The sequence below is a fragment of the Mytilus californianus genome, unplaced genomic scaffold (assembly GCF_021869535.1).
Source record: "Mytilus californianus isolate M0D057914Y unplaced genomic scaffold, xbMytCali1.0.p SCAF_3, whole genome shotgun sequence".
Taxonomy (NCBI): domain Eukaryota; kingdom Metazoa; phylum Mollusca; class Bivalvia; order Mytilida; family Mytilidae; genus Mytilus; species Mytilus californianus.
Window position 1 is genome coordinate 82,893,219 of NW_026262679.1, and position 13,592 is coordinate 82,906,810.

Sequence of the window (13,592 nt, forward strand, 5' to 3'; positions counted from 1 at the left end):
ATCAAGGTCTTCTACCTTCTAAAATATAAAGCTTTTAAGAAGTTAGTTAACGCCGCCGGATCACTATCCTTATGTCGAGCTTTCTGCGACAAAAGTCGCAGGCTCGACAAAAATCATGAAAATATGGTTCTTTTAGCAAAGTTAATTGAAAAATCTACTTCCCATCTTTCAAAGAATTAAACTAGCTAGTCTCAAACTCAGTCGTAACAAATGTCATTTTTTTCTCAAAAGAAAGTTAACTTTTTAGTCTACTACGTTTCTGAAGACGGTATTGGGACTGATCAGGACAAAATTACTTCCATATCCAGATGGCCAACTCTTCAAACGCTAAGATGTACGAAAAGGTATGGGATTAAGTTCTTATTACAGAACATTTATACGGGGGTTCGGTGATATTGCAAAACCTTTACACCAATTCACAAAAAAATCTAGAACATTTGAATGGACCGAAGCATGTGGAAATGCATTCAACACTCTGAAAAGCAGATTAAATCAGTCCCAATATTGAGCTATCATACTAGGGAGGGTACATTCGTATTGGATACAGATGCAAGTAATGTAGGTGTAGGTGCAGTACTTTAATAAATCAGGAAGTTCAAGTTGATGCGTTTAAGTAATATATACTCCAAGAAAAGTTGTATACGATAGAAAAACAAAGGATATGGGGTATCCATCCATGACACAAAATCAGTACATGCACAGCTAAAAGCACACAAAAGGCACACAAAAAGCAAAGTAACAGCGCTTTTATTGCTGTTCTTCGTCTCAAAGTCACAGTGAGGCCTTCAACACGTAGCGGAAAGACTATCACTTCACTGCAAGTTAAAGACGGTCCCTAGCACCGGTTTGAGCGGAATTCTTTGAAAAATGATTCGAATAGACTTTGTAAGATGTAACACCACCAAATCGGGTCCGTTCAAAAAAGAACATACTGGAAAGTAGTACATATTTAAAACATAGAAAATCCGATCGAACAGTATGGAGAAGGTTTAAAGCTCTTTCCAAATTAAATTAAAAGATGTACAACATCGATTGCATGGTTTTTAGAATTCATTCCGGTTTGCTATCCAGATTTTGATTTCAATGTTTCAAAGAAACATACAAAAATTCAAACATAGACATGCATCTTATGAAAAAAAGAAAAACACACTTAGTATATCTCTGTCATAAAGGATGGGGTGGGGGCCTTAACTTTGCCAACATTTGAAAAATATATATTCAACATATGCCTACAAACAAATCAATTAATAACTTATTACAGGTAAAATACAGTCAGTATTTTTAAGCGTTAGAATTTACTCCTTTAGAATTAGAAACAACAGTTAAATAGATAATTTCTAAATGGTAACACATTTTGTTGCTCTAAATATGAAATTTAAAAGACACAAACAAACAAACAAGCATAAATAAAAAAGTAACAAATTTTAAAAAATGAAGCAAAAAAAAAAAAAAAAAAAAAAAATTTATTTGTGAATTTTTTTATATACAAAATTTGATCACTCACATGTTGCTGAGTCTCCAAACTATATATATAGCTAACAAGTGTATTACATCTGATTCATGTTCTATATTTAAGAGCCAATCTGCCAGAAAACCATGCAAAACCGTCCGAATGTCACTTTTTCCAAATGAGTTCATATTTGGCATATTGGTGCACCTTAGTAATGAAAATAACCACACAATTTTTTTTGGGAAAATATTGAACCGATCTGGATATTTTTTGAGCGCCATGTTTTACAGATGAAATTGCTCGAAAACAGCAAAAATAAGCCTTTTTTGGCATATTTCGCTGGTTTAAATAAAAAAATATGGTAACATTTATAATTTTTTTATAGTTGTTCCTAGTAATACATCACTTTAAGTGTAAGAATGCATAGAATTAACAATGCTGTCTATTAAGTGTATGTATAATCTAACTGTTTCAATATGTCTTATTTAGCTACATGTCCAAAATGGCTGATTTTGGTCATCTTTCAGAGCCAAAATACTCCAAGACCCGTTTATTATTGTAAAACAACATATCTACTTGCAAAGTATAACTATATATACCCAATCAAAAAAAATATCAAGCTCGGCAAATAATGTTGGTGTCTGGTATATGCCACAACAAAATGGGGTAACCTGCATATTCAAATTTTCTCAATTTTGCCGTCTAATTTGTAACTACTGACATATGATAGGATCTGGACTTATAAATAAGTATAACAACAAATGGAAAAGAATAATTAATGTTACATTTAATACATTAAGAAAATAATCATACATATATACAAATTATTCATTATAAATCTAGAGGCTCCCAGGAGCCGAAATAGATCGTATTGACAAATTGTGCACCTAAAACGATAAAAAACACATATTTCAAACGCAATCAATTTAAATTAGAAGTTAAACAATTCAGAATAAGTTCAGACTGTAAAAAAAAAGTTTCTTCTGACCACTTTTGCAATTTATTCTTATAATATATTGATATGGTTGTCAGATAGTAGCAGAAAACTGTGAAAATTTGTAAATTTACACATTTCAGGGACAATAGCTCATAGATGTTATGTCCAATTTTTCAGAAAAATTTTGGGTATTTAGATCTTGTCATGTTGATAGTTTTTATCAAAATATATATATATATATATTGAAAAGTTTTTAAATTTTGTATACATATATATATGTATGACACTTCTTCTAAAGTTATTAAGATGATGGTTTAAAAGTGAAAACTGTAAACAGATGATTTTAACAGACACTTAGTGACGGAAATTTTTTTATGACCCTTTGAGCCTAGTATGCTAACAAGGCAAGATTTGCCAGGTACCTATATCTATGTTGCTGCAATGTGGTCAATTCAAACATGAAAATCATAAATGCTTCTAAAAAAAAATCCCATAACTAGACGAAAAACAAATTACTCAGTCTATATATACCAGTGCAAAATTTATAAAGAATTTTGAATGAAATTGGATAGCTGTTAAGATTACTGTACCTATAATGCTCTACATCACATCCTCGGAGATAACAGAATTAAAATAAGTCATATGAATCTTCAAATTTCAATAAAGTTGAATGTGTTTTTTTATACTTGAACGGCTATAGGTTTTACTATAAAACAAGTGTACATTAACTTTCTTGTAAAAGAAAAACCATAACATTAAAATCTCCATAAATGATGAACTGTTATTTTTTGAGACATCATCCCATGGAAGATTTAACTGATGTTTTAAAGTTGGAAAGTTTCTGTTGCTTGTTTGGTTGGTTGAAATTGTTTCTGTTAGAAGCATTATCAGTCTCCCAATCTGATGTTGACTGCTGTGAAAGTTCAGTTGTTGTTGACACTGACAGAAAGGTTAGCTGCGAGTCTAGATCTGAAAACCACAAAACATACATACATAAATCAGGCTGTTAGTTTTCATATTTTTTCATTTTCTTATTTTGGGGCCTTTTATGGCTGAATATATATGCAGTATAGGTCTTGCTCATTGTTGAAGGCCATATGGCGTATGAAGACCAATAGCTTTACTTCTACGTCATTTGTTCTCATTGGCAATCATACCACATTTTTTTATTTTTATACCACTGACAGGAAATAAAATTGACAACTTTTACTGTAAGTGGATGCAGTTACAAAATTCTCCCAACTAAAGCCAAATAATTTTTGCAGAATAGTTATTATCCACTCCTTTTAAGCATGTCCAAATACCCCTTAACATATTTACAACAATAATAAAATGCTCCGCAGGGCGCAGCTTGATACGACCGCAGAGGTCGAACCCTGAACAGTTGGGGCAAGTATGGACACAACATTCAAGCTTGATACAGCTCTGAATTTGGATTGTGATTAAATATTTGACACAGCATAGGTTTCTGACACAGAATGAATGTGGTCTAAGAACTTAAAAATTTTAAATTGGACATTCACCTATTATGGTCCAATATCCAAAATCTAAATACATGGTTTTTAATTTTGGACCCTTTTGACCTCAATGTGAACAAAGTTGATAACGGGGCCCAAAAATCTAAATACCTGGTTAGATTCAGCATATCAAAGAACCCCATATATTCAATTTTTGTTGAAATCAAACAAACTTTAATTTTGGAAACCGATTTGGACCAACTTGAAAACTGGGCCCATAATCAAAAATCTAAATACCTGGTTAGATTCAGCATATCAAAAAACCCCATATATTCATTTTTTGTTGAAATCAAACAAAGTTTAATTTTGGAAACCAATTTGGACCAACTTGAAAACTGGGCCCATAATCAAAAATCTAAATACATGTTTAGATTCAGCATATCAAAGAACCCTAAGAATTCAACTTTTGTTAAAATCAAACTAAGTTTAATTTTGGACCCTTTGGACCTTAATGTAGACCAATTTGAAAACGGAACCAAAAATTAAGAATCTAAATACACGGTTAGATTCAGCAGATCAAAGAACCCCAATAATTCAATTTTTGATGAAATCAAACAAAGTTTAATTTTGGACCCTTTGGACCTCAATGTGGACCAATTTAAAAACGGGGCCCAAAAACCCCATTGAAATTGGTCAAAAAATAAGCAATTTATACGAAGTATCTTTTTTTGCACAATACTGTGCAATTGAATATTTCTTGCTATTGCGCAATACTGTACAATTGACAATTTCTTGCTATTGCGCAATATTGTGCTATTGGATATTTCTTGCTATTGCGCAATATTGTGCAATTGAAGATTTCTTGCTATTGCGCAATACTGTGCAATTGAAGATATCTTGCTATTGTGCAATACTGTGCAGTTGAAAATTTCTTGCTATTGCACAATACTTATTATATAATAATTTACACATCCTGTTTGGTGTGTATCTCCTACCATATCATTATTATTTGCTTTTAAATATAAATCAGAAATAACCAACTTAAAATGGAAAATTTTAAAAGAAAAATACAAGGAAAAAAAGAAAAAAAAGGAAACCCCCCCCCCCCCCCAAAATTTTTTGAACCCCCTTATGATTCATCATCCCCAAACTCAATTCCAGCCTTCCCTTTGTGGTATGGTACCTTGCAGTACAATTTCAGAGAGATCCATACACTTGAACACAAGTTATTGTCTGGAAACTAGAAAAATGTGTTTTTTTGCCCCTTTTTTGGCCCCTAATTCCTAATATTTTGAGGCAATTACCCCCAAAATCAATCCCAGCATTCCCTGTGTGATATGGAACCTTGTGGTACAATGTCAGAGAGATCCATACACTAACACACAAGTTATTGTCTGGAAACTAGAAAAATGCTTATTTTTGGCCCCTTTTTGGCCCCTTATTCCTAAACGTTTTGGGCAATTACCCCCAAACTCAATTCCAGCTTTCCCTTTGTGATATGGAACTTTGTAGTACAATTTCAGAAAGATCCATACACTTAACCCGCAAGTTATTGTCATGAAACTAGAAAAATGCTTGTTTTTGCCCCTTTTTTGGCCCCTAATTCCTAATATTTTGAGGCAATTACCCCCAAAATCAATCCCAGCATTCCCTGTGTGATATGGAACCTTGTGGTACAATGTCAGAGAGATCCATACACTAACACACAAGTTATGTCTGGAAGTTACAAAAATGCTTATTTTTTACCCCTAATCCCTTAACTGTTGGTACCATAACCCCCAAATTCAATCCCAACCTTCCTTTTGTGGTATTGAACCTTATGGTAAAATTTCATAGAGATCCATTCACTTAAACTAAAGTTAGAGTGCGAAAACCAATGTGTCTTCGGACGACGACGCCAACGTCATACCAATATACGACCGCAAAATTTTTGCGGTCGTATAAAAATTGCCTCCATTTCGTTTGGCATGTCAAATTACCTCTCAATATAATTTTTACATTGAAAACAGACAATGGTGATAATTTGACCGCTTTTAGTGACAATCTTTGAAATGGTGGCCATCTTTATATCTGTTCTCTGTGTCAAAGTACAGCTAAATATCAACATGATCAATATTCTTTAAAATAAAACTCAACAAAATTGAAAATTTCCCCTTTTATTTGCTGTGTCCATCTTTAAAAAAAAAATTTCATTGTTTTGTTGGTATGTCAAAAGTGCTATAATTCCTTAATGTCAATTTTCATATAAGGCCATCTTGAAAATGTTTGCCATTTTGGAAGAAAAAACAACCTTACTTTGTTTAGCAAGTCAAACTACCACGACTATCCCTAATTAACAATTTTCATTAAATTAACCAGTGTTGAAATTTGTGCCATCCTTGGTGGCCATCTTGAAAATGTTTGACATCAGATAATCATCCACATATTGTGCTTTTCTTTTCACTAAAGTTTCATTTAAAAAGATAACACCAGTTATCTCAGAAAAGGACAAATTTTGTGGAAGATGAAGAAAAAATGCAAGTTTGGACAGAACATTCAAGCTATAACAGCTCTAAATTTGTAATGGGATTAAATATTTGACAAAGAATAGGTTTCTAACACAGAATAAATATGGAATAAAGATAAAGTTTAATAGATTCAGCATATCAGAGAACCCCAAGATCAAATTAAGATTTAAAATTTAGTTTAATTTTGGACCCTTTGGACCTCAATGTAAACCAATTTCATAATAGAGCCCAAAAACTAAATACAGGTTAGATTCAGGCTGAATCAGCATCTTTAAAATTATTGTTGAAATCAAACACAGTTAAATTATGGACCCCATTTGAACCAACTTGAAAACTGGGACCAAAATCATAAATCTAAGTACATATTTATATTCAGGATATTTGATTATTTCTATTTATCATTCAAAGAACCCTAATTCATTGTAATTAGAGTTCAAGTTTTGTTGAAATTAAACTAAGTTAAAATTTGGACCCTTTGGACTTTAAAATGTGGACAAATTTGAAAACCGGACCAAAATTAAAAATCTAAATATAAAACATTTGCATTTTGTATATCAAAAGAACCTCAAGAATTCAAGTTGTGTAGAAATAAGAAAAAAATTTTTGGACCATTTTGAAATCAATGTGAACCAATTTAAAATGGGGCCCAATTGCAACATCTTAAATTATTTAAAAACATTGTTAGATTTAGCATATTAAGAACCCAAATAATGTATTTATTTTAATTTGTTCTTGTCCTAAACATGCATGAACTATTTGCCATTGGACATTAGCATTTCCAACAACCAATCAATTAATCGAACAGGTGAAATATCTTCAAAAGTACCAATAAAAATCTCCCCCTTTTATATTTGAAAAAGTAAAATCACAAAAGTACTGAACTCCGAGGAAAATTCAAAAAGGAAAGTCCCCAATCAAATGGCAAAATCAAAAGTTCAAACACATCAAACGAATGGATAACAACTGTCATATTCCTGACTTGGTACAGGCATTTTCTTATGTAGAAAATGGTGGATTGAACCTGGTTTTATAGCTAGATAATAAACCTCTCACTTGTATGACAGTCGCATCAAATTCCATTATATTGACAACGATGCGTTAACAAAACAAACAGACACAATAGGTAAAATTGTCAAAAATAGGGGTACAGCAGTCAACATTGTGTTATCATCTTAATCACTATAAAAACAAACAAATGTAACGAAGAAGCACAAAAAGGCATACATCAAATTTAACATCCTCATTTTGTTTATATTATACGATTTTATATATCTATGTAAAATCCACCCATAAAGGATGGAAGGTTTTAAGTACTGGCGTAAAATCGCGCGTTTGAAATTCGCACATGTAGACATAAAATAATTTTGTCGTTCAAAGTATGACGGGATACATAAATACAGAGTCACGTAAAATGGATATCACAAAAAACAGACTTAACAGTAAAAGTAATACGTATTAATAAATAAAATAATTGAAATGGAATGTATGAACAGTTCATTAGTCATTGTTAGTTATTGAATGGAAACTATAGGAGCCGCCCAATATAGTACTACAAATTAAAATTAGCAAAGTGATTTTTCAATGGGAAAACCAAGTTAACAAAGACCTGTTTAATAAAACTGATGTACAAATGTATAACATGTAATTGTATAATTATGTTATTATATAAGTGATTACATATACTTTGTATGATTACCATGTTATACAAACAGTTAAATTAATATATAAGTTAATAATAACTTACCAATATCTTCTTCTATTCATGTATTTAGTTTGATCTGGCTATTGTCACTTTTACAAAAATTCATCTTAATTGAGCATTGCTTCCATATATATAGCCCTACAAATAAAAAGTGTTAAAATATAAAATAATTCTTCAATTTTGTTTTACATGAAATAAAATATATCAGACAGGAAATGTAGGGTAGTGTAGCATCACTGTGCATGTAGTTTAAATGTATGTTTTTTCTTTTAAAAAGGGCTCTATAAGTAATCTACATACATGTACAAATGTACATGTAGGGTCCTAAAATTGAACTTTACAAAAGTTTGCAATGCTTTTGATTTTTTTAGTCTCCATGGCCTATTAGTTCATTAAAAAAATATTATTCTCTGGATAAAGTTGTCTAGTGTTACATGTACAGTATGTTGTATGTAAAACATGTATTTGTTGGAGGCTTTTTCACGAGATAAAAGTTTTTTTAGTAGACAAAGAGCTGAACAACTTCCAGTAAGAACTGAAAATATAACTTAGGGGAAGAGAATAAAAACCTGACCTGCTAAACGTTGAATATGTTGAAATAGATTTTGATTAATATCATGATTCTGGTCTATAAATTAATTTTTTAAAGCAGAAAATAAATATATATTGTACCCTGGTTAATAGCTTGAAAATTAAAATTCTGTCCTAAGCTGACATGGACATAAATATTTTGACTATTCTAACCCTCCCCCCTTGCTTTTTTAATCAAATGGTCCCAAGACAGAACAATGAATATATGGATATATATTATTTGCTTGCACTTTGCCATAGGAAATAAATAAGATGTCTTAGAAACAGGTCAGGTGTAAAAGAATATTCACATGCCCCTTCAACACCCCCCCCCCCCCCTTCCCCCTCCCCCCTTTTTTTTAATCTAGCTAACGTATCAATTGTTGGTCCCCTAATTTCAGATTGACTATATGGAACAAATGAAAATTGATTGTAAGATTTGTACCTGTTCCTACTGGAATAACTCGTCCTGTATACAGCCTGTTTTGAAAGGGTGAAGATCCTTGGTCAGCTTTGGCTTTGCTGGAAGAGGGTTGGACGAGATGTTGACATCTTGCTTGACTATCATGTCAATGAATTCCATAAAAGTCCCTGTACTTCGAGCATATTCAAAGACAAGATGATGTAACAACCATGGGAAAATAAACCACTCCTTGTCTTATATAAAATAAGGAGTCCTGTTGGAAATTCTACACCATAGTTTTCAGTATTATTCAGACTTCCTAAATGTAGATGAATGGTAGTCTGTATCTGTATGAATATGTTTGGTTACCAATGCTGGTTTCAATACCACGGTAGAGAGAGTGTTGTTGATTTATTGATGGTGCGCCAGAGCAGTTTTGACACTCTCAATCTCAATTTTGGTGCGAGCAAGGTGGTTCCACTTGCTCACTTTTTTTTTTTTACGAAGAATGATTTAGAATACTTTTGTTTTGCACGTTGAAATCTAAAAACACTTTTTGCTGTTCATGGACTTATTTTTCCAATCAATATTTATCATGTTTATTCACTAAATTATTGTCATGATTGTCAAATTTCTCGGCAGTAATTATTTTTTTTGGAAATGCTATTTTGGTCTTTAGTGCATTCAGATATCTTAAATAGTTTGTAATATGTAGATGTATAAGGCTGGGATAGCCCACATGCTCATCCTAGATTATTAAAGTCACAAACTTCACTGTAAACATTTGTCTGCCAAACCATCACTGGGAGCTGACATGTTTGAGATCTTACCCAAGGGAGATAAGTCAATGGAAGAGCATAAAAGATGGACTCCCTGGTTTCAGACAATTTATTGATTTTTGGACTTGCAGTACAAATACATCTTATTTCATTTTTCAGACAAATTGATTTTACTGGTTCGAATGATTTTATGAGCCATTTTAGTACCAATTGTGTTTAGAATTTAATTAAAATCAAAATCAAAATGTGTCAATTTGGGACTAAAATCACCATTCTTCCAAGTCATAAATTAACATATATTATTCATTTGCCAAGCTTAATATTTTGTTTTGATATAAAACATACCCCATAGTTAAAACCTATATAAGTTGCAAACAAATCTGGAATGGGTCTTGCAAGATAGAAGCGAATGAAAACCACGTAAATTCATGTATGAAAAACCCCGCCTTTGTGTCCCTGCTCCTGGCAATGTGCCAAATCGTTTAAATTTTCATTTGTATTGATCATAACATAGTAAAATGGATGAGTTTCAGCTGACATTACTCTAAAAACTCAACTACCCCATTTAATATGCTTCTGGGTCATTCTTAAAAGGCATAAAAAGTTGGATTTTTCCTTGGTTTCATTATGAATTTACAGAATTATGCAAATGAGGCTGTTACTAAAAATAGATACGATTCTGGGAAAAATTAAGTGGTCAAATTCCTTTATTTTATGCCAAGGATTAAGATGATGTATAAAAATTTGTCAAGTTGTGATTGTCGATTTGGACGATTTTCTGAATATTGCATGGTTTTCTGGCGGATTGGCTCTTAAAGTCCAACCTCCTAGTTTATTCGGCCACGCCTTAACGCTAGTTTGGATACTCTTTTTAACTAAGATGATTAATTCAAGGTAGCTCACAACAGTCTTATTCAGTAAAATTTTGTGTGGTTATATTGATATGGCTATGAATGTGTCATTTAGAAAATAATTTTAAAAATATTACGACTACCTGTATAGAAAAAAAGACAGTCAAAAAGCTTTCTCAATATGTTGGTTAAAATAAGATACTAGTACTTGAAAAGTGTTTTAATCTTGTTCTAATACAAGAACCCTTAACGGTTGTAAGGCTACTAGTACTAGTATATGGAATGTATATATCCGTAGATGTTTGTCTTGCGATAACGTTATGTAAACTGTAAATAAAATGTTACATTTACGCGAAACACTAAGTTGTCTGACAAGGCTTATCAAATCATCGTATAATAGTTACTCATCAGAGAGTCATTTGCATTCTTACGTTAATTATATATTTGAATGATGGATCAAAATTTGATGTAGTTTCTTTTCAGTATTTGTTTTTTTAGAGATTTTTAAAGTGATTTTTTTCTTAATATTCCTGTACAATGAAACAACACAAACCAAGAGTTCTAAGTGGCGAAAATTTTAAGGACGCCATCACGAGTTGGATGACCGTTATGGAATATCTGTTTCATATATGACGACTGAAATGTTCCAAATGTCGGAACCACATTCCAAACCTCTTTTCCTTGAATGTAACTTACCGAATTGGACTTATCACTGGGTTTGTACTTATATGAGCAACACAACGGATGCACATGAGAACATGATCTTCTTACTTTTCCGGATCACATGAGATTACCCTGGTTATTGGTGACCCGGGTTCGTGTTGCTCAGTCGTTTGTTTTCTATGTTGTGTTTTGTGGACTGTTGGTCGTTTATCGTTTTTTTGCCATGGCATTCATTTTTTTTCCGACTTATGCGTTTGACTATCCCTTTGGTATCATCCGCCTCTCTTTCACAGATTTTGATAAAATTTTGCAAACCAATAATACATCACATATCTTCACGTCTATTGTTTTATATCAACCAACTGGTTCTAAACAGAAACAATTACCTTTTTTTGTTGAATAAACAGATCGATCCTCTTAAAGACACTAAGTCTTGCATTCTAGTAAAAAACTATAATTCATAGTTCCGGATACATTTATGTAGCCAAATGCGTTGAAAATTATATAAGTTGAAACTGTTAAAAATAGAGTAAAAGTACGTTAGGTTTTCAAAAGTTTCTATAATTTCACAACAGAATAATGTGGTATTCGTTATGTTCTTGTATAACATTTTAAGAAATGTAAAGACCTGCTTATACTATAACTAATTAATGATTTGTTCTTTTGATATGGTCATTAAATTAACAAGAGTCCTTCTTTCTAGTTTAATTCTCCGGAAAAAGACAAACGGAAAACTTGAGATAGCCAAGAAGCACTCTCAAAAGATCTGGATAAAATAAGATACTTAAAAATAAGTTTAATCTTATTCAAATCATATTGGATAATTTGTAGTGCCTGCCTCCTAGAATGTTGGTATTTTTAAAAATACCACTGTCATTTGTTATTCTTTCCTGTATAGTGTTGGTTATTCTTTCCTGTATAGTGTTGGTTATTCTTTCCTGTATAGTGTTGTTTATTCTTTCCTGTATAGTGTTGGTTATTCTTTCCTCTATAGTGTTGGCTATTCTTTCCTGTATAGTGTTGGCTATTCTTTCCTGTATAGTGTTGGTTATTCTTTCCTGTATAGTGTTGGTTATTCTTTCCTGTATAGTGTTGGTTGTTCTTTCCCGTATAGTGTTGTTTATCTTTCCTGTATAGTGTTGGTTATTCTTTCCTGTATAGTGTATAGTGTTGGTTATTCTCCTCTATAGTGTTGGTTATTCTTTCCTGTATAGTGTTGGCTATTCTTTCCTGTATAGTGTTGTTTATTCTTTCCTGTATAGTGTTGGTTGTTCTTTCCTGTATAGTGTTGGCTATTCTTTCCTGTATAGTGTTGGTTGTTCTTTCCTGTATAGTGTTGGCTATTCTTTCCTGTATAGTTTTGGTTATTCTTTCCTGTATAGTGTTGGTTATTCTTTCCTGTATAGTGTTGGTTATTCTTTCCTGTATAGTGTTGTTTATTCTTTCCTGTATAGTGTTGGTTATTCTTTCCTGTATAGTGTTGGTTGTTCTTTCCTGTATAGTGTTGGTTATTCTTTCCTGTATAGTGTTGGTTATTCTTTCCTGTATAGTGTTGGTTATTCTTTCCTGTATAGTGTAAAGTGTTGGTTATTCTTTCCTGTATAGTGTTGGTTATTCTTTCCTGTATAGTGTTGGATATTCTTTCCTGTATAGTGTTGGTTATTCTTTCCCGTATAGTGTTGTTTATTCTTTCCTGTATAGTGTTGGTTATTCTTTCCTGTATAGTGTAAAGTGTTGGTTATTCTTTCCTGTATAGTGTTGGTTATTCTTTCCTGTATAGTGTTGGTTATTCTTTCCTGTATAGTGTTGGTTATTCTTTCCTGTATAGTGTTGGTTATTCTTTCCTGTATAGTGTTGGATATTCTTTCCTGTATAGTGTTAGTTATTCTTTCCCGTATAGTGTTGTTTATTCTTTCCTGTATAGTGTTGGTTATTCTTTCCTGTATAGTGTAAAGTGTTGGTTAATCTTTCCTGTATAGTGTTGGTTATTCTTTACTGTATAGTGTTGGTTAATCTTTCCTGTATAGTGTTGGATATTCTTTCCTGTATAGTGTTGGTTATTCTTTCCCGTATAGTGTTGTTTATTCTTTCCTGTATAGTGTTGGTTATTCTTTCCTGTATAGTGTTAGTTATTCTTTCCTGTATAGTGTTGGTTGTTCTTTCCTGTATAGTGTTGGTTATTCTTTCCTGTATAGTGTTGGTTATTTTTTCCTGTATAGTGTTGGTTATTCTTTCCTGTATAGTGTAAAGTGTTGGTTATTCTTTCCTTATAG

The 13,592-nt window shown here is 32.1% G+C and overlaps 1 long non-coding RNA gene across 1 annotated transcript; it reads right to left on the reverse strand.

Moving 5' to 3' along the window:
• Positions 1-2,611: 2,611 nt before the first annotated feature.
• LOC127735232 (uncharacterized) lies at positions 2,612-9,962 on the reverse strand. The gene is made up of 3 exons (XR_007998202.1): positions 9,069-9,962; positions 8,096-8,191; positions 2,612-3,356 (listed from the first exon to the last, which is right to left on the reverse strand). It is a non-coding gene; the product is annotated as an uncharacterized LOC127735232 (long non-coding RNA).
• Between the last annotated feature and the right edge of the window lie 3,630 nt (positions 9,963-13,592).